The following is a 22231-nucleotide window of genomic DNA, read 5'->3' as shown; positions in this document are numbered from 1 at the left end:
TAACCTGTCAACTTGAATCAGAAAATGTTGAGTGCGATCTGTTTGGAGTGCGACTTCTTGACCAGTACATCGGATAGCCAGATACCATGTATTCTGCAGGCAATGATTTTAGATTGAAGCTATTTAAGTCCAATCAGATAAGCTCCTAATTAAAAACCATTTAAATGATGTAGTTCCTCATTTCAAGGCATAACCATTCATACTGTTTTTGATTTGAAGGCAATAACTTGCAGTATGCATATTATATGGGCAGCAGGTGAGGGAGCGGCATAGAGCACCCATCTGCTGGCCAAGATTTGAAACCGTTAAACTTCATTTACCTGTAAAGGCTTTAATTGGAATATTTTACTAACTTTTCTTTGTCCTGGCTTGAGCCTATGCAAATTGCGTGTTGAGTAGACCGCTTTTTCTTAGTGGTATGTGGGTAAAGAACACTAGATATAGATACAGATAGATACGGATACAGCTAGAGGGTTGTGTGTGTGTGTATGTATATGTGTGTGTGTGTGTGTGTGTGTGTGTGTGTGTGTATATATATATATATCACAAATCTTCCTGTACCTCCTGGCGGCGAACAAGAAAAACAACGTCCCACGCGAAAGCTCGTCAATCACAGGTGATTTATTTGCTCATTACATTCGCTTGTCGTTCCTCACGACGCGTTTCGGGCATCTAGTGCCCTTGATCACATACACATATATATATATATATATATATATATATATATATATATATATATATATACACTGAAATAAACATGGGTTTCAGGTGCGTTCTAGTTAGAATTCATCCATTTAGACACTTATATACCCATTTATTCTTCCATCGACCTTGAGATCTACAAATATAAAACATATTTGATTTTCAGAAAAAAACACTCACTGGATGATGTCATCAGTGATGTCATCAGTGATGTCATTTGAGATGTCATCAGTGATGTCATGAGTGATGTCACTGACCATGTCATGAGTGATGTAATATGTGACGTCATCAGCAGTGCATTGCGGGCGCACGAGTTATAGTTAGTTCAGCTAACTATAACGGGGGAATTTCTATGGTTTTGTACGAGTGAAATGTCCAACTAACTATAACGCACCTGAAACCTATGGTTTTTTCAGTGAATTTCAAAGGTTTTGTAAATGACAATTTTTAAATGTATTAATTGCTATATTGATTTTTTTGATACTGATTTCCTACACTTTTTAAAACTATTTTTAGATATTTTATTTTTTAAATTACATTATACATTACAAAATATACTTTCTCAGAACGAATTACTTTAGTATAAATACTTTGCAAATAGGCAATAGACTTTTAAGTACAGTAGTTACAGTTGTTGCAATGGGCAACACAATTTCAAACACAATGCAACATTGAGCTCAATGGGAATTTCTAGTTAAATGCAAATAGTTACTTTATGGATTACTTTTCTAACCACAGGACTGGATCCTAGATTCAGTCCTGGGACATCTCCTGTAAAAGCGTTTTGGTTACAGTACTGATTTTTAAGGAATATTATTGTATTTTAAACGTTGACACTTAGAAACCTTTTCACATAGAATCACCAATGTTATCCTATGGGAGGAAATTCACTTACTCAGTGGTGGATACTGGATCCAGCACTGGTGCATCTCCTGTAAACAGTTGAAAGAATGCGTTTAAGTCATACAGGCGATTTTTAAGGAATATTTGTCGTTTGTGAAAATCGACACTTAGAAACTTTTCTGCTGAAACCACACAATGGATTCCCATAGAAGGAAATACAAGTTAGTGGTAAGTACGATTAGAATTACTTTTCAGGGTCATTGCTAGGCTAAAAGATGCAGCACTAGGTTCTTTCCTGATAACAGGTGAGTAAATCGCAATTCGTTTTTCGGATGATTTTAGGTGAATATTTTAAAGTTCTAAAACTCCACACTTAAAAGAATTTCCATGTGAAACCAGTCAATGTTAGCCTATGGAAGGAAATTTAGGTTACTGGTAAGTACGGTTAGAATTAATTTTCAGGATCAGTACTGGGCTCAAAGATGCAGCACTGAGGTCTCCTGATAACAGGTGAGTAAATTGGAATTCGTAGTTCGTCTGATTTTAGAGGAATATTTGCGCAATAGTGAAGGAAGGGGGCGGGGCCTGAGGTGACTTGTGCAAACACGCCCTGTGGCGCGTTTTAAGTTGGGGAAATAATTCCTCTTCAATACTGAGGTCCCCTGGGGGCCAACTAGTCCACCAGGTACCTCCAGTATGCGCCAGGGAGCTGCGTTGCAGAGAGGTGTTAAGAGGCCATGCCCCTTTTTACACCTCTCTGCAACGCAGCTCCGTGGCGCTTAGTGGAGGTACTTGGTGGGCTAGTTGGCCCCCGGGAGACCTCTGCATTGAAGAATTAATTCCCCAACTTAAAACGCGCCACAGGGCGTGTTTGCACACATATCACCTCAGGCCCCGCCCCTCCCTTCACCACTGTGCAAACGCGCCCCGTGGCGCATTTTAAGTTGGGGGATTAACTCCCCTTGAATACTGAGGGTCCCTGAGGTGCAACTAGCCCACCAGCTACCTCCAGTAAGCGCCACAGAGCTGCGTTGCAGAGAGGTGTAAAAAGGGGTGTGGCCTCAGAACACCTCTCTGCAACGCAGCTCCCTGGCGCATACTGGAGGTACCTGGTTGGCTGGTTGGCCCCCAGGGACCCCCAGTATTCAAGGTGAATTTGTTCCCCCTCTGCAAACGCGCCAGGGGGCGCATTTGCAGAGTGGTGCAATGAGGGGGCGTGGCCTTCGTCCGCGATTTTTTTTTTTTTTTTTTTTTTTTTATATATAAGGGGGCTGTATAGCCCCCCTTCTAATTTTTGGGCCCCGGGGACCCCATCCCCCAGGGCCTGCCCCCAATTTAAAAAAAAATAATAACATTGGGAAGGGGGCCGCGTGGCCCCCTCCTGAGGCCATAATCTGCCCAAGGCACCCCATTCCCAGGGCATGGGCATTTTTAAAAAACATTTTTTTTTTGTTATTTGGAGGGGGGCTGCCTTGTCTCCCTCCCGGGCCACTAATAGCCCCAGGGACCCAATCCCCCGGGTCTGGCCCACTCCGTTGGGGACCGTGGGGGAGTCCCACATCCCCCCACGGTCCCAGCCAGCTCCCTGCGGGAGCCGGCATTGCTTTTCCAAATGGGGAGCAGCGAACATGCTGCTCCCCATGTGGAAAAGCAATCTGCTTTGCTGTTTCTCTCTTCACAATAGCAAAGCAGTTTGCAATGACCGGGTGGGAGTCGCGAGGCTCCCGCCCTGTCATTGCAAACGGCAGTGTCCCGGGGGTGGGCACCCTGGGACACTGCAGGAGCCGGCCCTGGGGGGTGGCGGTCCCCAGGGCCTGTACAAGGCTCCAGGAGGGGGGGCCGGGCGGCTCCCCCTCCCACATTTGTAAGAAGCCCCGGGGGTGACGGTCCCCGGGGCTGGGGGGCCTGAGAGCCCCCCCACACCCAATTTTAAGTAGCCCCGGGGCTGGGGGGGCCTGAGAGCCCCCCCCCAATTTTAATAAGCCCAGGGGGTGGCGGTCCTCGGGCCTAGGCAGGCCTGAGAGCCCCCCCACCCAATTATAATAAGCCCCAGGGGGTGGCGGTCCCCGGGGCAGGGGGGGGCCCTGAGAGCCCCCCGTACATTATTTAAAAAAGCCCCGGTTGGTGGCGGTCCCCGGGGCTGGGCCCCTCTGGGCCCCCCTTTACATGAATTTCCATTGCCCCCGGGATTTGGCCCCCAGCGGGGGCTTAATACCAAACCAGCGCTGGAGCCCGCGCTTATTTTTTTTTTTTATCGGCAGGACGCATCCTCCCGTTTAAAATGTTGGTCCTTGGGGGACCCCCTGAGCAGGCCTAGGGTGTCAGGGTGTTTCTACCCTGCCCCCTTCTCGCGTTTCGCGAGTTGTTTTGGGGGTTTTCTTGTGCCTCGGTGGGTTTTTAGTTCCTTTCGAAAGGTAGTTAAATTGGTCAGGGTGCAGATATGCAGAGGCAGGGAGTTCCAAAGTTTAGCCCCTAAAACTTTGAAAGAACGGCCGCCCATTCTGCAGAGCTTGGTTCGCGGAACCGTCACCAGGTGTTGTCCCAGCGATCGCAGGGTGCGCTGGGGAGTGTAGGGTGCTAGAAGCGGGCGTAGAAGTTCAGGGCCGTCTTAATTAAGAATTTTAAATGCAGTGGTGAGAGTTTTGAATAGAATTCGGGATTCAATTGGCAGCCAGTGTAATTTCCGGATGGTGGCTCTAGCAGAGCACCTGCGCGGAAGGCCAACCACAGCCCTGGCGGCCGAGTTCTGAACTCGTTGCAACCGTGCTAGTTCTGTTTTATTCGCCCCTAAGAAAAGAACATTGGCATAGTCCAGCCGGGCAAGGATAATGGATTGGATGATAAGTTGACGAGTTCTGTAATCGAAGAAACCGAGTATCGGACTGAGACTCCTCAGTAGACCCACACACGTAGCTGCCACTTTCTTTGTGTGGGACTGGAAGTTGAGGGAGGAGTCCAGCCAGACGCCTAGGTTCTTCACAACGTTTTTTGGCACGCGAGTGGGGCCAAGCAGAGAAGGCCACCAATGATCGCTCCAGTGGCCGGGGTTCTTACCGAGGAGAAGCACCTCAGTTTTCCCTGCGCTCAGTTGAAGGCAGTTGCGCGTCATCCACTGCGCAACTGCCGCTAAACCATCTCTGAATTTAGCAGCCGAAGTAGATGGGCCTTCAGAGAGAGTGATGACCAGCTGTGTGTCGTCGGCGTACGACACCAGCGTGAGGTCCCACTCTTTTGCCACTACTGCAAGAGGCTGGACGTATAAGTTAAAAAGGGATGGACTTAACGCAGAGCCCTGAGGGACTCCCTGTTCGATGGAATGGGGTTGGGAGATATAAGGTGGGGCTGAAACTCGAAAGGACCTGTCCTTCAGGAAGGACCGGAACCACTCGAGGGCGAGCTCATCGATCCCTACGGCCTCAAGCCGTTTCAGCAGGATATTGTGTGAGACCGTGTCAAAGGCCGCGCTGAGATCCAGCAGGATCAGCGCAGCACTTTGACCGGCGTCCAGAGCGCCCCGAAGATGTTCAGTGGTGGTCAACAGGGCCGACTCGGTGCTGTGGCCTGGCCTGAAGCCATTTTGAGATGGGTCCAGGACGTGATTTTTCACCATGTGATGGGATAGTACTTTATTCACATGGGCTTCTGCTAGTTTAGACGCCCATGGGAGCAGCGAAATGGGTCTGAAGTTTTCTGGCTTAGTGGGATCCAGTGTGGGCTTTTTAATAATAGGGGAGACCCATGCCAGTTTCCAACAGGTGGGAACCGTAGCTGAGGAAAAAGAAAGATTGAGAAGACTGGCAAGGGGGGGGGGGGGGGGGGGGAGAAAAAAAATCAAGTGAGTCCAAGAATTTAGCTGGTCTCATGGGATCTGTGGGGGAGCCAGACTTAACCTGTCTGCACAGTTTAGCAAGGTCTTCGAGGGATATGTCAGGTATTCTTGACAGTCTAGACATACCAACCACAGAGTTGAGAGTGTTTAGAGAAACAGGCTCATCTTGTGGGAAAGTGATGTAGATCTTCCTCACTTTTTCAATGAAAAAGGTGGCAAGGTCTTCGCACTGTATCGAAGAAGTAATACAGGAGACTGGGTTAGAAGCATTTTGGAGGTTTTGAACGAGTTTAAAGATCGTTTTGGTGGTATTAGAGCTTAATTTAATTTCCTTTGCATAAAAGGAGGCGCGGGTGGTGCGAATCGCTTTGTGGTACATTCGTAGTTTTGATAGGTAAAGGACTTTATCACTATCCAAATAATTTTTCCTCCATCCGCGTTCAGCTTTTTTGCATTCTTTCTGCATGGTTTTGAGCGTCTCATTATACCATGGATTCGTAGGGGAGCTACGGGTTTTAGTCCATGTAGCCGGAATTAAGGCGTCAAGCCCTGTAACGATCCAGTCGTGAAAAGCGGCATAGGCTGTATTAATATCCTTGTTCTCGTCAGGGGTGTGAAACTCTCCCAGGTTTTTAATTAGGTCCTCAGAAGAGAGTTTATGCCATGGTCTTTTGTAGCAGGGATTAGCAGCATATTTGGTGGGCGGTTTTTTAACCGAAAGGATAAATCTGATAAGGAAATGGTCGGTCCACCCCATAGGCTCAGGGGGAGCGGCCGTAGCTTCTAAAATGTTGGTGAAAACAGGGTCTAGTGTATGCCCAGCAATATGAGTGGAGGAGTGGACAAGAGAATTTAGCTGAAGGGCCGTAAGATCAGCCAACAGGCTTTTAATGGAGGGGTCAGTAGTAGAATCAAGATGGAGATTAAGATCACCCAATATGGTGAAGTTGGGGAGAGGAGACTACCAAAGTTTGGGATATTTCTAGGAGTTCATCAATGAATCTAACAGAGGGACCAGGCGGCCGGTAGATATATAGCCCAGAAAGGGCGAATTGAGGGCATATAGAGATCTTAAATCGTGCGCATTCGCATCCCCAGATGTCTTCTTTCGTAAAAGAGCATATATATACAGTTCGGTATATAACAGCTATCCCACCGCCCCTAGAGTCTCTATTTATCAATTTTATGGAGAAACCATTGGGCATCGTAAGGTTCTGAATGCTAGTCTGGTCGTCATGGAGCCAGGTTTCGCATAAAAACAGAATGTCTGGGTTTTCGTCCATTAAAAGAGTATGAACTTCCGCATGATGTTTAGCGAGGGATCTGACATTCAGTTGAAGAACCAGAAGGGGAGAAAGGTTAGGCGCCGTCGTTATGCAGCTAGATAGGCCAGGCTTAGATGTAGTAAATTTACAGGACTCACAGTGAAGTGCTGTTTGCCCAAGGTAGCCACCGAGCTTGTCGCATCTCGTGCTGGAGTCCAGTGCAAGGAGACGTTCTCTATCATAGCAGATTTTAAGCTGGGGATTTTGTGCAGGGGGACTGGCGAGAGGCGATGTCTTGGCGATGACGGGCGCAGACAGGCTTGCCTTAGGCGCGCCTTCGGCGCGCAAACGGCGCTCCCGCTGCGCTCGTCCGCTGCGCTTCCTCCAGATGCACATGATTTATAGGGGGAGTGACGGGAGGGGGGGGCGTGGCCTCGAGGGGGCGTGGCCTCAGTAACTGCCAGGTAGGCCGTTAGCTGTTTCGGAGGCGAGTGAAAACGCGTCTGCGCTAAGCTCCGCAGCGCGAAAGATAGTTAAAAACAATCAATTCAATTATGTGACACTCAAGTCGATTTTAAAAGAGCAACAAATACCAGCAAACAGTAACGCTCCCGGCTGCGCCTCAGGAGTAAGGTGTAAGCAGGTCGCTAGTAATCAGCGCCTATTTATACCGTGGGAGGGGGGGCGTGGCCTCGAGGGGGCGTGGCCTCAGTAACTGCCAGGTAGGCCATCAGCTGTTTAGGAGGCGAGTGAAAACGCATCTGCGCTAAGCTCCGCAGCGAGAAAGATAGTTAAAAACAATCAATTCAATTATGTGACACTCAAGTGGATTTTAAAAGAGCAACAAATACGAGCAAACAGTAACGCTCCCGGCTGCGCCTCAGGAGTAATGTGTGTGTATATATATATATATATATATATATATATATATATATATATATATCTCCTACTGGCGGTCGCCAGTAGGTAGTTATAGTTAGGACCACGTTTCCATAGGAAAACCTCAACATTCTATTTTGAATAACTTTGGCGCCGGTCGACGAATCCTCGCGAATTTCTCAAAATAGGTGGGGCGCTACGCTCCGCTCCTACCCTGAAAGTCTCGGGGGGATCCGTCAAGCGGGGGCTGAGATAAAAGGGGGGTCCCAAAACGCGTTTTTCCCATGCATTTTTCCATAGGACCTTTAGAACGAGCTACAGCCCGAACGGCTGAACAGAATTACTCAAAATTTGGCAGAGAGGTAGTCCCTAGGTCAAGGAAGTGCCTTTTGTAGGTTTGGTGTAAATCTGTTCAGTAGATTCTGAGAAAATAGCCTTTAAATCAATATATATATCTGAGCCCGCTTACGGTACGCTTACCGTACGCTTACGGTAAGCGTACGGTGGCGTGCGCGAGCGCGATTCTGTTTGGCTCTTAGATCTTAGTAAACATTCGAATCGGCCGAAACCAGGAAGCGGCGGCCGCCATTTTGTGTATTTCACTCTGAAAAAAAAAGAGTGAAAACAAGGAAAGGGGGCAATGAGGAGAGTTACAGACCCCCTAACATTTGTAAGGGGGTCAAAGAAGGACAGAAAAGTACAAAAAAAACATTTATTGATTTTAAAAAAAATCACGGGGTACGCGTACGGTAAGCTTACGGTAAGCGTACGGTAGAAAAAAAAAAAAAAAAAATGAAAATCAGATTTAAGTGTTTAGATATTAGGGGGCTCTAAAAAGAGCTGTTGTGTTTATGAAATGATTTTTTAGTGGTACCTACAAGTAAGTACCGATGCAGAGTCTAAGGTTCAAGAGGAAGACTCTGTTCCCTTCATCATTGAAGTGCACACCATCTCCTCTATAAATGTCTTGCATGTCATAACGCAAGTTGTTGTGGTAAATGGCACCCATACCATAGTCACGGAGGAAAGCAGAAACAGATTTGTTGACGTGCTTTCTTGCTTTGTCATCGCACCGCGTGCCCACCGTGCGTGCACGGCACTAACTGCGTAAAGTGGGCGCGCGGTGCGCGAAGCGCACCGTGCGCGCACGGAACGAACTGCGTTAAGTGGGCGCGCACGCCACGAATGGTGTAAAGTAACTTAGCATTTAAAAAACCGTACAAATTCACTGAAAAAACCATAGGTTTCACACACGTTATAGTTAGGAATTAGCATTTAAAAAACCTTGCAAATTCACTGAAAAAACCATAGGTTTCACACATGTTATAGTTAGCAGAAATTTTACTGATAAAAAACCAATGAAATTCCCCCGTTATAGTTAGTGCAGGCAACTATAACTCACGCGACCGCAATCTTCTGCTGATGACATATGTGTCTTTATGAAAAAAAAATATTTGTAATATATGTATAGCTAAAAATGTATGGAAGAAGACATGGGCAAATAAGTGTCTAAATACAGTATTAGCATCAGCAGAGGATTGCGGTCGCGTGAGTTATAGTTGCCTGCACTAACTATAACGGGGGAATTTCATTGGTTTTTTATCAGTAAAATTTCCGCTAACTATAACATGTGTGAAACCTATGGTTTTTTCAGTGAATATATATATATATATATATATATATATATATATATATATATATATATTTCACAAAGTTTTAGTCGCACACATCAATCCTTGGTTTCTTTGCTTTTTATTACAAAAACAGAGCCAGTCTGTCAACTGACGCGTTTCGGCTTTGCAGCCTTGGTCCGTGACCAAGGCTGCAAAGCCGAAACGCGTCGGTTGACAGACTGGCTCTGTTTTTGTAATAAAAAGCAAAGAAACCAAGGATTGAGGTGTGCGACTAAAACTTTGTGAAAAATTGATTTTTGGCCCTGGGTCTGGCCCGTAGTCTGCACCCGCTGCTGAGCGATCTGGCGTTCTGACCCCATTGCTGGTAAAATATATATATATATAATTTCTTTTCATATTGTGTGGATTCATCGTGGAAGATATATATGTTTGTGTATATATATTGTCTCCATCCATCCGATTAGTGGCCTCCGGTTAAACGATTTCACCATGCAGCATCGCTGCGCACCACTACCAAGGTCTGTGATTTCAACATCTAATAGAATGCACAGTTTAGTACGCATTTCTATATTGTCAAGGAAGGTTCATAGCAGCAAGCTCCATTTTATATATTGTTTTGTCAGCGCAGCCCACGTTAATGAGTGTGGGAGCTGAAAATAATTCAAAGTAAAATGGATGATGGGAGATCTAGAACAGATAGTTGCCCCTCTAGAACCACAACCATTTCACTCCATTTATGTGAATCTGTCAGAACCTGGCTAGGCTTTCCACCATAATTTTATATTTTCATAGGGAGATTCTGACTGAGAGTATTAGCAGAACATTAACGCTACTTTAAACTGTTCTCTCTAGAAGTGCCTTTAAGCTGCACATGATTTTAAAACCACTCACTGTAGTCAGCAGTGCCAGAGTTGTAAATATAGGGGGCTGTGCTACAAATTAAAAATGGATATCTCACTAATGTTTTTACAGGTTTAAGATCCCAAATGACACTTATGTCATAGGATCTTCTTAGGAGTATCAAAATGGCTAACTTTAATAAACTGCAACACTAAACTTCGATTTACACCTCATCATACTGTCAGCAATTTCACAATTGTTCACTGTATTGAGATGTCATTTGTTCGAGTCTATTTTGTTTATTGATCATTGTTGAAGCTTCAACAAACTAATCAGTTTTTGAAATGGCAATTTTGTTGTTAACCTCTTTTATTCATGCAGTGTAATGTAGTGGCAGGATTGTTAACTTTTGGTGTCTTCTAAAGAATGCAGATATAATTAGGTACTATTCACATCTATGTAAAAACTTCCATATGACAGTCATGGGAGTTAAACATCTCTTCTCTCCTCTCCTCTCTCTCTCTTCTCTCTCCTCTTCTCTCTCCTCTCTCCTCTCTCCTCTCTCCTCTCTCCTCTCTCCTCTCTCCTCTCTCCTCTCTCCTCTCTCCTCTCTCCTCTCTCCTCTCTCCTCTCTCCTCTCTCCTCTCTCCTCTCTCCTCTCTCCTCTCTCCTCTCTCCTCTCTCCTCTCTCCTCTCTCCTCTCTCCTTCTCTCCCCTCTCCCCTTCTCTCTCCTCTCCCCTCTCCCCTTCTCTCTCCTCTCCCCTCTCCCCTTCTCTCTCCTCTCCCCTCTCTCCTCTCCCCTCTCCCCTCTCCCCTTCTCTCTCCTCTCCCCTTCTCTCTCCTCTCCCCTTCTCTCTCCTCTCCCCTCTCTCCTCTCCCCTCTCCCCTCTCTCCTCTCCCCTCTCCCCTCTCCCCTTCTCTCTCCTCTCCCCTTCTCTCTCCTCTCCCCTTCTCTCTCCTCTCCTTTTCCCCCAGGATTAACCTTGACATTTTCATTTTGTACAAGGAACTCTCAAGCAGGTGCTTTTAAAGCCATGTTATTGCTAAACCCAGAGCTCCACCACCCTAAAGCCATCCCTACGCTTTTTGTTTAGTAGCAGGGGGGGGGGTCCTAATTGATCTACAAGACTTCAAAATGGTAATCTAGTGAAACATCTACATTTTTTACGCATTTGACTGAATTCTGAAATGTTGTATTGTTAATCAGTTTGTTTACAGTTTAGCAAAATCCCAATGAACCTTTACAACAATCCAGGTGACTGCATTAAAATAATACCTTGTCTGTGTCAAGTACTTGAAGGAGTCAAAGTTAATCACCACTCCACAGAAATGGAAAATCTTCATTCTATACTTCATAGATATGTCTTAAATCCGCACTTAATAATCAACTATCTATTAAGGTGGACTGAAGACTGTATTGTTAATGACCATTTCCCAAACAACAATCTTTCCACTTCGATACCTCTCTCTACTGACCATATAAGGCAAGGATAGGCAAATGGCCACATTGAGTATAATACGCCCGGTCTCTCTCATAAATTCTATAGCACATATTTTTTCTTTCTCACTATCTTTCTACATTATAACATGATTTTTCACTGAAATACTCCTGTTTCACAATAGTCCTTTATCTATTTTTTAAAGTTGGCGAGTTTGTAGTTCTGAATGTACAATATGAAAATGTTCTTATTACATTCTCGATCAATATCGAGCTCACTTTGTCACCCATTACAAGTAAAACCATGCAATACTGCAGATAGTGTGTGCCTGACCATTAATGTTAAATTTCTTCCTGTTCTATGTACCAAGAAACAGAATGGAACCATTGGAGAATAGGCATCATGTGAGTAATCCAAGCTGAATTCCATACGAATCGGTTCTATGGGTACAAAGGTACCTTTTTAAAGTCCAAAGCATGGTGTGATAAGTGACCTTTTAAGCATTTTTTTTCTCCCTTTAGAGAAGCTGTGCTACAGCCCTGAACCTGATTTTCACTAGGATTTCATCTAGGTATCAGTTACAGGACAGAACTCCAGAGTAATTTAGGCTTCCAGAAAGTATCTGGTAAATACCAGCCACAGGATTAGAAACTCTTCCAAAGCATTTTAGTCATATGTATGCACAGGTGGTTCTTGAGGATAAGCAGACACAATGCTCAGTTCTTTTTATCCATTGGATGGCACATTGTAAAAAACGAGTTTTTTTTTTTTTTTAATATATTCTTTTTATTAATCATAACCTTAACAATTGCTTCATAAATCATTACATCATACAGAATGGTTGTAGTGACAAACACAGGCACATAAAGGGCAGAGTGAAACAGATCCCTCCTAGTGTCCCCCTTCCCCCCCAGGATATCGGGGCCCGGGTCGTGCTCATATAGCATAGGTCGGTGACAATATTCACGTTATGGTGTGGGGAGTTAAGTTCTGTACGCCTTCCATATCTTCTCCCATTTACGGGGGCAGCCCCTACTTTGATATATTGTCTGCTCAGCCCGTTGGCACCAGTCCAAGTCACTCTCCCAGGCTTGGGGGGGGGGGGGGGGTCATGGCACCCCACGCTCTGGCAATATTTTGCTTCACCGCCACTCCCTCAAGGGTTAACCACGTTGCGGCCCACTTAGGCCAGACTACCTCCCCCGTTACCCCCCAGGATATGCCATCTGGGATCTACAGTGACTTGCACGCCCACTACCGTTGCCATTACCCAGGCTATCGGTCTCCAATATGTTTGGATCTTGGGGCATTCCCACAGTATATGGAAAAGCATTCTTGTTTCCCCGCAACCCCTAGCGCATAGGTCTGAGGAGCAGTGGCCCATATGATGTTGCGCAGATCGTGAGGCATAGGATCTATGTAATATGCGTAGTTGAATCAGTCTAAATCTGGCCCGTATAGCTATCTCTCTGGGGCTTTGCATGGCCTCCCTCCAGTCCTCCTCCTCCAGTAGGCCCACATCCGACTTCAACGCCTCCCGCAAGGGACCTAGACAGCCAGGGGTATTATTTATGAGTTATTTTGTACGTCTGGGATATCGCTTTATCACACATTGGGTCTAAAAGGAGTCTGTCCTCAAGTGGCGAGTATTTCGGTAGCGGGGTCCCCTCTTTTAAGTGGCAATTTAGTCCATTGCAGATTTAGATAGCGAAAGTATTCAGTGGGTTGCATCATGTATTCTGCCCGTAGACTATCGAATGAAATACTTTTCCCTTTCTTCCAAATATCTCCCAGGAGATCAATAGCGCTCCAGCCATGAAAGCCCTTCAGGCTGCTAACTTCACCCAACAGATTCCCCTCCCATAGGGGGGTCTGCTCAGTCAACCGAGCCTTCCATCCAGTCATTTTTGTGGCCCTTCGCCAGGCCAGAACCATGGTCTGTTTATGGGGTGGGAGTGATGAGACCCTTTCCCCCTCTTCATAAAGAACAGAAAGGAAGCTTCCCTTGCCCATGGCATGACGATCGACCCAATAAGCCGCCCAGTAATACTTTTGTTTATGAGGGACCGCCAGTCCTCCCTCATATACCCCTCTCTGTAGTTTCCTCAGAGCAATCCTGGGGCTCCCTCCCCCCACCATGTTAGTGTCCGTTGTTCGGATTCGACCACACTGAAAAACCCCTCCGAGATTGGGAATGGTGTCTTTTGAATGGCATACAGGAGACACGGTAAGGCCATCATTTTGAACAGTACTGCCCTCCCCATAAGGGAGACCTGCAGGCGCCGCCCGTGAGCAACATCCCCCTTCAGCCTCTCTAATTGGGAGTTCACATTCAGACGAAGAAATTCCTCTTTCGTGCGAGTGACCCAGATGCCCAAGTATTTAAAAAGATCCCTATGAACCAGTTCCGTACAGGTCGACGTCAAAACCGGTGGTTCCCCCGCAAGGGTTAATACCAAGGACTTGTCCCAGTTAACACGATAGCCTGAATATTGCTTAAATGTTCTTATTAAATGAATTAATCCATGGAAGGTCCGCCGCGGTCAATGGGCATACAGAAGGATATCATCCATATACAAGCAAGGAGATCCTTTCTTCCCACTCCCCCCCCCCCCCCCCCCCCCCCAATCCCCGATGTCAATCCCCCATATTCCCGAATCTGCTCGTACCCATGCAGCCAGTGGCTCCAAGGCCAATGCAAAGAGCGAGGGCAATAGCGGGCAGCCCTGGTGCGTGCCTCTACGGAGCCGAAGGAGCCGGGACATAGATCCATTGACCCGCACACTGGCCGGATGTGCAGCGTAGAGATGCTTGACCCATCTTTGGAACTCCGGTCCAAAGCCGAATTTTGTAAGGACAGCAAATAAATATGGCCATGCGATACTGTCGAACGCCATGTGGACATCAAGGGACAGAAGCGCTGCGGGGACATCCGGCCTTTGCCGTACTGCATGCATAACCCCATAGAGGCTATGGAGATTCAGCCTAGTGATTCTGTGGGGCATGAACCTGGACTGGTCCGGGTGAATCAGAGACTGCAGTAATGGAGTCAATCTATTTGCAATCGCTTTGGCGAATACTTTGGCTTCAAAATTTAAAAGCGAGATTGGGCGGTACGAGCTGCACAGATCCCGTGGTTTGTCCTTCTTTGGAATGACGACTATAGTAACCGTTCTCAAATCCTGGGGCAATTGCCACGCGGTCCGAACCTCGCGAAACATTCTGAGCATATGCGGCGCCAATTGGCCTGCTGCGCATTTGTATAGTTCTGCGGGGAACCCGTTAGGACCTGCTGCTTTCCCAGACTGCAGATTACGCAAGGCCCCCCTCAATTTCCTCCAATGTAAAGTCTGCGTCTGTTATCTCCCGGTCGTCATCTGTCACGCTCTGTACTGTGATGTCCTTGAGGAATGCCATACATTCTTCTTAGTCCCTGTCGGTTTGCGACCGATAAATCCCTTAATCATATTGGGCAAATGCCTCCGTTATATCTGAGCCCGCCCCTCCCCACCACGCCCTTCTGTCTGAATCTCCGAGACCCAGTTCCGGCTGCCATCTCTCCTTTCTAGCCACGCAATGAGCTTTTTTGCCTTATCCCCCAGGTTATATATATATGGCGTTGAGTAGCTATTGCATGAGCTCGGGCCGTGTCTTCTTCCAGGTCCCTGAGTTCCTTTTGCTTAAATCTGAGTGTATGAATACTACCAGTCCCGCCCCCCCCCCCCTCCCGGAGTCAGTCTGAGCGTCGAATCAAGCAGCGTTCTCTCTTGTTCCAGACTATCGCACGCTAGTCGCTTTTCCTTTCGCTTAGCCCCTGCAGTTGCCTGTACATAGTCCCTGGCCACAGCCTTGTATGCCTCCCTTAGTGTACAGTTTGAGCTTACTGATCCTTCATTTTCGGAGAAATATAGCTTCGTATGTTCCACAAAGCGCTCCTTAAACTCCTGATCTCTAAATAAGTAGGGGTCCAAGCGTGGGGGCAAGGACCAGTCCCTCTGCGGGCCTCGCACAAGTACTTCCACGGGAGAGTGATCAGAGATTCCTCAGGCCCTATTACAGCAAGTCTGAAACCGGTCACTTGAGGCCACATGTGTAAAAAATATAGTAGAGTCGGGCCCGCTGCCGTGGGCAGCGGAGATGTGAGTGTATTGCCTAGATGTAGGATTGTGTAGCCGCCACAAATCTATCGGTCCCAGCGCGTTCACAAAGCCCTTTAGTGGTTGCAGACCCCCCGTCCTGTGGGAGCTGGTGTCTCGATCTAAGGTCACCTCCATAGTCTCGTTCATGTCCCCACCCATAAGAGTACCCACAGGCATGTCCAGAAGGAGATCACCCAGATCCGGCAAAGTCATCCCTGCAATCTGTGAGGGACATATACTGAGCAAATGTTAAGGAGAAGACCTTCCCATGTCCCCGATAGTGCAGCATAACGTCCCATCTGGTCCGTCTATGTGCGAGTATGCACCAAAGGGTAACGTGTTCTTAAGTAAAATCGCAGTTCTCCTGGAGCCTGTTCTAAACCCTGCATGCACTGCCAACGTGTACCCGAACCTATTGAGAGCAAGGTAGTTATTCCCCTTCATGTGTGTCTCCTGTAGGAGCATCACATCTGGAGAGCGTCTCCGTAGGTATTGCAACACCGTGGTTAACAGCCAGGTCTTGAGTTGCGGAGACACTGAGGCGGAGTGCAGCAGTCTGGAATTTCATGCATTGGTTGATGTATGCTTGTCCCTGCTTGTAGATGGCTTTGTAGGTGTGGATCAGCATCTTGAATTGACCTCTTCTCAATGGCGACCTAGTATAGCTTCTTGAGGTTGGGGGGTGATGTGGGTCTGTCTGGGGAGTTTGAGGATGAGTCTGGTCGCTGAGTTCTGTATGGCCTGTAGTCTTTTCAGGAGGTGCATGGGGATCCCTACGTATAGTTTGTTTCCTTAGTCCAGCCGGCTTGGGATTAGGGCTTGAGTGAACGTTTGTCTGGTGTTGATGAGGAGCCATTTGAAGAACTTGCTGCGCATGCGAAGAGTGAGTAAATGGGCTTAAGAGACTGCGTTGATCTGGTTCTTCAGTGAGCTTGTAGGCAGTTCTACTTCATCCATTCGGCTGTGCTAGTCATAAACCTGTGGAAGTTGGCCTGTCAGGAGTAGGGGTCTTCTGAAAGCGAGAGGATGAGCTGGGTGTCATCTGCGTAGGGTTCTGACGATGTTGGCCAATGGGGTTATGTAGGTGTTGAACAGGTGCAATACCTCTCCAGTTGGTTGTCCAATTTAGAGGCAAGAAGATTGATCGAGAATGGAACCCGAAGGTTATGTAGTTCCTGAAATATTGTTGGCTGGAGCTTACAGAAGCTGGTGTCTTGCCGATGGTGGGAGTGCAAATCGGTCACCTCGTTGGAGACTTTCGGAAGATGGTCTGCCACCAAAGAAATCTGGTTGGTCAGGCAATACTTACTGAGGTCACTGTAAATGACCCTGTGATTAATTTTAAACAATTTATATGCAGAACCTGTTTTAAGGAGGGCCATTTTCTTCATGTGGAAAATTCCCAGCAGCTCGCTCCACCCTGATTCTGTGATCAAATCGGGTTGGGAGACGAAAATGGCGTGGCCATTTCACACCTCCATATGGGAAATCCACCACTGGATCTCTAGTTTTTCCTCCTCCGAAAGAGGTACAAAGTGAGAGTACTTAAGACCCTTGCACAGATGAGAGATCTTGAGGCCTTGTAGAGCGCGATAATGCAATGGGTCCAGAAAAAAGGCTACTATTGATGATGAGAGAAGGCCTTCTATCTTGGCTAGATGTTGTAAGGAAATTGTGGGATTGGCTAAAGTGCATTTGAGCTCCTTTTTGATCTTGGTAAGTTTGTGAGAGGGAAGACTCAAGGTAGTGTTGATCAAATCCACTACAAACTTAAGAAACTGAATATTCTGAGAAGGGGAGCGGACTGACTTTGTCCGGTTGATCACGAACCCAAGGGACTCCTATAAATTGATAGTCAACTGTAAGTGAGGCCAGGCATATGGGGCACTGATTCAGGATGTCGTCCAAGTAGACTATTAGTCTGCTACCTAGCGCTCTCAAGAGTACCACCACGGGTGTCATCTGGAAACCTCTGATCGTTAGTAGCACCCACGCATCCATGGTTAGGGATGCTCAATTATTGGAGAAAAGTCTCAGCCTTCCCCCAATTCTGGTCCTCCTCGGAGTTCTAAACACTCACCTTATGGAGCATTATAGGAACCATCGCCTCTTCATCTGGTGCCTCTCCAATGGGGATACGTTGTTGTCGGATAGAAAGTCTTGCCACTGTTGTCTGTCGGAGTCCGCACCTTTGTAGGAGGCTTAGTCGTACGCCCCCTGCCACTACTTGCTCCGGCAAAAACAAGGCCAGGAAAAATGCTTTTAATCGGGGATCTGGCCCTCTTGAGGTCAGTGAACATATTAACAAATTTTCCTAACTCCTTCACAAAGGGTTCTCCAAAAAGATTGCCCTCTGCAATAGGCCCTGCCTCTAAAGTGGAGCGTTCTCCTAATTTCTGGTCTCACTTTATTACGAAGTGACCTATGCCGTTCTGTGGAAATTGCACAGTTCACATTTCCCAAGAAAATATGGCTTTGACGTTAGGGGAGGAGGAGGAGGATTGGGAGTTAATAAAAGCTTTCTTTGGGCATGCAAAAGCATCTACATCCACTCCCTTTTCCTCTGCGCGTTTGTGTGTGGACTCTGGGGCTTCTGTGGAAGGCTGCTATGGACATAAAGCAGCCTGTCTTTGAGGGGTCTTTGGCACTGGGCTTGGAGCTGTTCTGTTTTCCTCCTCAAAGGCGCAACCACTTGCGAAACCTCCTTAAACATTGAAACATCCGTGACCTGGCAAAAGTTTTCATCAATAGGTAGATAAGTAACCTCCTCCTCTTCCAAATAATCTTCATATTCCTCCATTGGTGAGGTATGTGCACAATAAGGAGGTTTGGGAATAGCAAAATAGGAGAGTCACCTGTAGACTATATATCCCAGCAAGGGTTAAGCTGAAAAGACCCCACAGGGCCCGGGACTGGTCCTACCTTAATGATACTGAAGGTACTGACTTACCGCCTGGGTAAGTCCTTTTTAAATTGTGCCGAGTCTTACCCATGAAAATAGGTGTCCGGCTCCAGGCAGTGGCTACATTTTGGGGACAAACTAACCATAATACCGCCTGCGATGGTGCTTGTGGCCGGACGCGCTTCACCAAGCCTCAGAACTGTCTGAAAGACATATCGGCTGGGCACATGGGGTGGGGATGTGGGGTAGTGTGGGGTGTGTGTGTAGAGACTCGCTAATTGCGCAGTTTACCTGGAGGTTGGAAGACCATGCCAAGAGGCTGTCAATTATACCAGCGGCTGCGAAAGAGCGAGAACGCTTCCGCGGCGTCGCTGTAAGAAAAAGCTGCAAATTAAGCACACAACAGTCACGCAAGTCTGCTGCACATGAATAAAAGCACACAAGGAACTTGTAAAGCTGTATAGCCGTAATTATAGTCTAGTAAGCCATATCAACACGAGGAAAAAAACACATCTCAAGCTGCTGGACCGGCGAACAAAGATGAAGATAGAGCGTCCTCGGGGGAACTTGAAAGGAAGGACTGAGCCTGATTGGTGGACATGTTGATTTTTCTATTTTCCTAGGACTCGTGGGAAATCTAGTTATGTACTGTTGACAAGCTTCTAATGCAGGGGTCTCCAACCAGTAGCTTAGTTAAATTATTGCACATATACAAAAATTGAAATTATACAACACTAATAATAGTTGTTCTCAATGCATTTTATTGAACATAAGTAGCTCTCCGTACAGAATAGTTTGGAGACCCTTGTTCTAATCGCTGCTGGATGTAATAAAGTGAAGAAAGCTGAAGCCTGATCCTTGCCTCTGGTCCTGACATAGAATTTGGTTACATAGAGGTGCTAATTCTCACTCCTGTTGAACTCAGCTGTTTGATATCTATTTTATAATAGTCCATATCACTTGTCCATTTATGATCATCGATTACCCACTAAATCTGTTTTGCACAATGTTTTGGGGCTTCTGTGAGTGCGTTCTTCCACTACAATGTGTTGCAGAAGTATTGAACGATTTGGACGTCTATTGACACACAGCTCCACCAACCTAACTTGAATGGCCATTTTTAGGTCTCGCCTGACCCAGCGCTTGCGCTGGTCTGGCGAGACTTATTGAGAGGGCTCCAAAAAGTGCTACCAGGCCAGCCTAGAGCTACAGTGCATGTGCACGGGCGCGCGCGCTGCGTTTTACCGCAATTACTTTCACTTTCGCCTTGCCGCCGCTTTGATGTTGATCGCAATCGCGATCACTTTAACTTTCGCGGCCTCAAGGCCGCTTGGAATAGCCAATAGGTCTCGATTTTGGGACCTTATAAGTATTTAGTTACGCAACTGTTGCATGGCTAAACACTTATAAGGTCTCAAAGGCGAGACCTATTGGCTATGCCAATGCTTGTTGGTCATTGTTGTCGCTGTGGTGTGCATCCCAGGTAGCCACTTTCATCTGAATGTGAGGACTAATCCTTGTCGTACCTCTTGTCCCAATAACATCTTCATAAACCTTTTTGTTGAGCATGTAAGCTTTAAGCACAGGAATTAAAGTGGCTACCTTATAGGCTTCTGGATCTCTGCAAAGATTAATGTTTTGAATTCATGTTTGATCCATTACTGACGCTGGTCATCTGGGACATTCATTTAGAACAGTACTATATGAGCTGCTTCCTTCTAGTGGACAGTTGCCTTAATAGACTAGTGCTTTCTGCCCTCACTTTATACCAGCTTGCCCTGCTGTGTATAATGTCTTACAAGACTTTTAAATAAGGATTTGAGGGCATTGAATTTCAATTTCAACCCATGCAGTATTTCTAACCTAGGTATCCTTGTGTTTCTTACAGAGATTCTATTCACTTTGATTTAAGTATTTCTGACGTAGACCTAGCACTATTACCCACTTTTTAAGATCGATTAACTTCCTATAATACAGATTTAAAGCTGAACTTTTCTCCCACTAGTGTAATGATCTATTAAGCAATAGATTGTGGAATAGACTACCACTAAATTTGGGTAGTACTCATTTACAAAATGCAGACCATTTTGTAGGAAAGGATACAATGTAAATGGTAGCTGAGAACTGAATGAAGAAGTGGATAGAGTAACGGCAGAAACCATGATACTGTTTTGATTGCACCAATCCGGGTTTGAATTATAATTGACACAATTGCATGTTTTTGAAAGTGTTATAGCTATATACTTGAAATTAAATGATTTTCGTTATAAAAAGGATGGCTATACTATTAGCATTATTAAATCTTACTGAATGTTATATGTAAGTTAAGATTCTGCCTCATTTTCCTTTGAAATGTTGTAACACCACATATTGATATTATTCAGAAGTAGGCCCTATCAAAGTTAGGTAGAAGTCCAAAGCCAAGATGAGTTAACCATAGAGGTATGATCTAGAAAAGGCAGTTCATTTGGTGCAGATTAACATAGGCATGCTATTAAAGGGACAACAGTGGGACAAGGTTAGAGTTGGTTAAATCAGACCAATAACCTACTGAATGATAGAACTAATAAGTGAATGGTTGCATGTCATTTTATCGCACAATATGGACTATCACAATGATAAGGATACAAATGAAAGTTAAGGAGAGCAGGGCAACCTTTAGGGACTAGATAACTCGGCACAAATACGGTAAGGCGATGACCGCTATGATCCAAAAACATATATAGCTGATAACGAGGGAACCTTGGATATAGTCCAAGTGAACCCATATTGCACAAGACTTAAAAATGTAAGCAAACAGAAGCTTTGTAAGAAATGTGCAATGTATTTAACGTCGCACACTAAAATTAAGATTGGGGTGGGCGAGGGGGGGCGTTTATAAGCTGATCTACCATTATTATTTAAAGATTCTTTTAACACCTTTGTTTCATATCTACATTAAGATGATTGTACAAATGTATTTTCACTGACTTTTTATGCTATTAATATAGATGCAAACAATTGATGCGATCTCCGTTCCAAGCACCAGTGATTAATATCTCTGCTGTGCAACTTAGTCTTTGAGGCATTGCCAGCAGGATCATGAATATTGACTAAATGAGCTAACAATGGGATTAATACTCAATTTATTTCAGTAGATTTATAGGACTGATGGAAAATGAGACAGCATGCAAGCATACATGTATTTGTAACAATATTGTAACTGTAGTCATATACTCATGTTAGATTTTTTTTTGTGTTTTTATTTTTTTTATTTTTAGAAAATGTCTAGAGAACACACGAGACCCTGAGGAAGCAACCCAGTTGTGAAATACGTGTTGGCACAATCATTAAATAAAGCATATGGATTGAATTTGAAATGCAGTGCCCTCAAATCCTTATTTGAACGTTTTGTAGTTATCTGCTATCCTGTCCTATCGTCTCGGGCTGTTTGGGCCTCCGGATCACAACGTGACGTAAGTCTTGTAGATACCCTTCCTTTACACATTTGCCACATCACCCTCTCCCATTTATAATGTTCTATAATTTCTCATATTTGTCTCATGTTGATCTATCCATTGGACAGTTAAGATGCCTTTTATTTCACAACCTTTTCCGGGCGTATGTGTTTAGCTATCTCATGCTATTCTTTTCAGCCATAACTCTTAATGGTTTTCCTTTTCTTCTTCTTAGTTTTCTCTTTATAACTTTACTAAGGTACTTAATCTCCTTTTTTGACCAAATGATCTCTAACTCCACTACTATTGCTGTTCTCCCCC

The 22231-nt window shown here is 45.7% G+C and overlaps 1 protein-coding gene across 4 annotated transcripts in view; it reads left to right on the top strand.

The window, feature by feature from the left end:
- AP1G1 (adaptor related protein complex 1 subunit gamma 1) overlaps positions 1-22231 on the top strand; it is a 691372-nt gene that overhangs the window by 34857 nt on the left and 634284 nt on the right. For 2 of the 4 annotated variants that reach the window (XM_085636792.1, XM_085636794.1), the window contains exon 2: positions 21734-21928. The exons of the other annotated variants lie outside the window; for them this stretch is intronic. The gene's annotated coding sequence lies outside the window, so the exon portion shown is untranslated. The remainder of the gene's footprint in view (positions 1-21733; positions 21929-22231) is intronic. 4 annotated transcript variants of the gene reach the window in all.

The sequence above is a fragment of the Triturus cristatus genome, chromosome 12 (genome assembly GCF_964204655.1).
Source record: "Triturus cristatus chromosome 12, aTriCri1.1, whole genome shotgun sequence".
NCBI lineage: Eukaryota > Metazoa > Chordata > Amphibia > Caudata > Salamandridae > Triturus > Triturus cristatus.
Note: the sequence above shows the minus strand (reverse complement) of the source record. Positions and strands in the feature narration are given on the sequence as shown.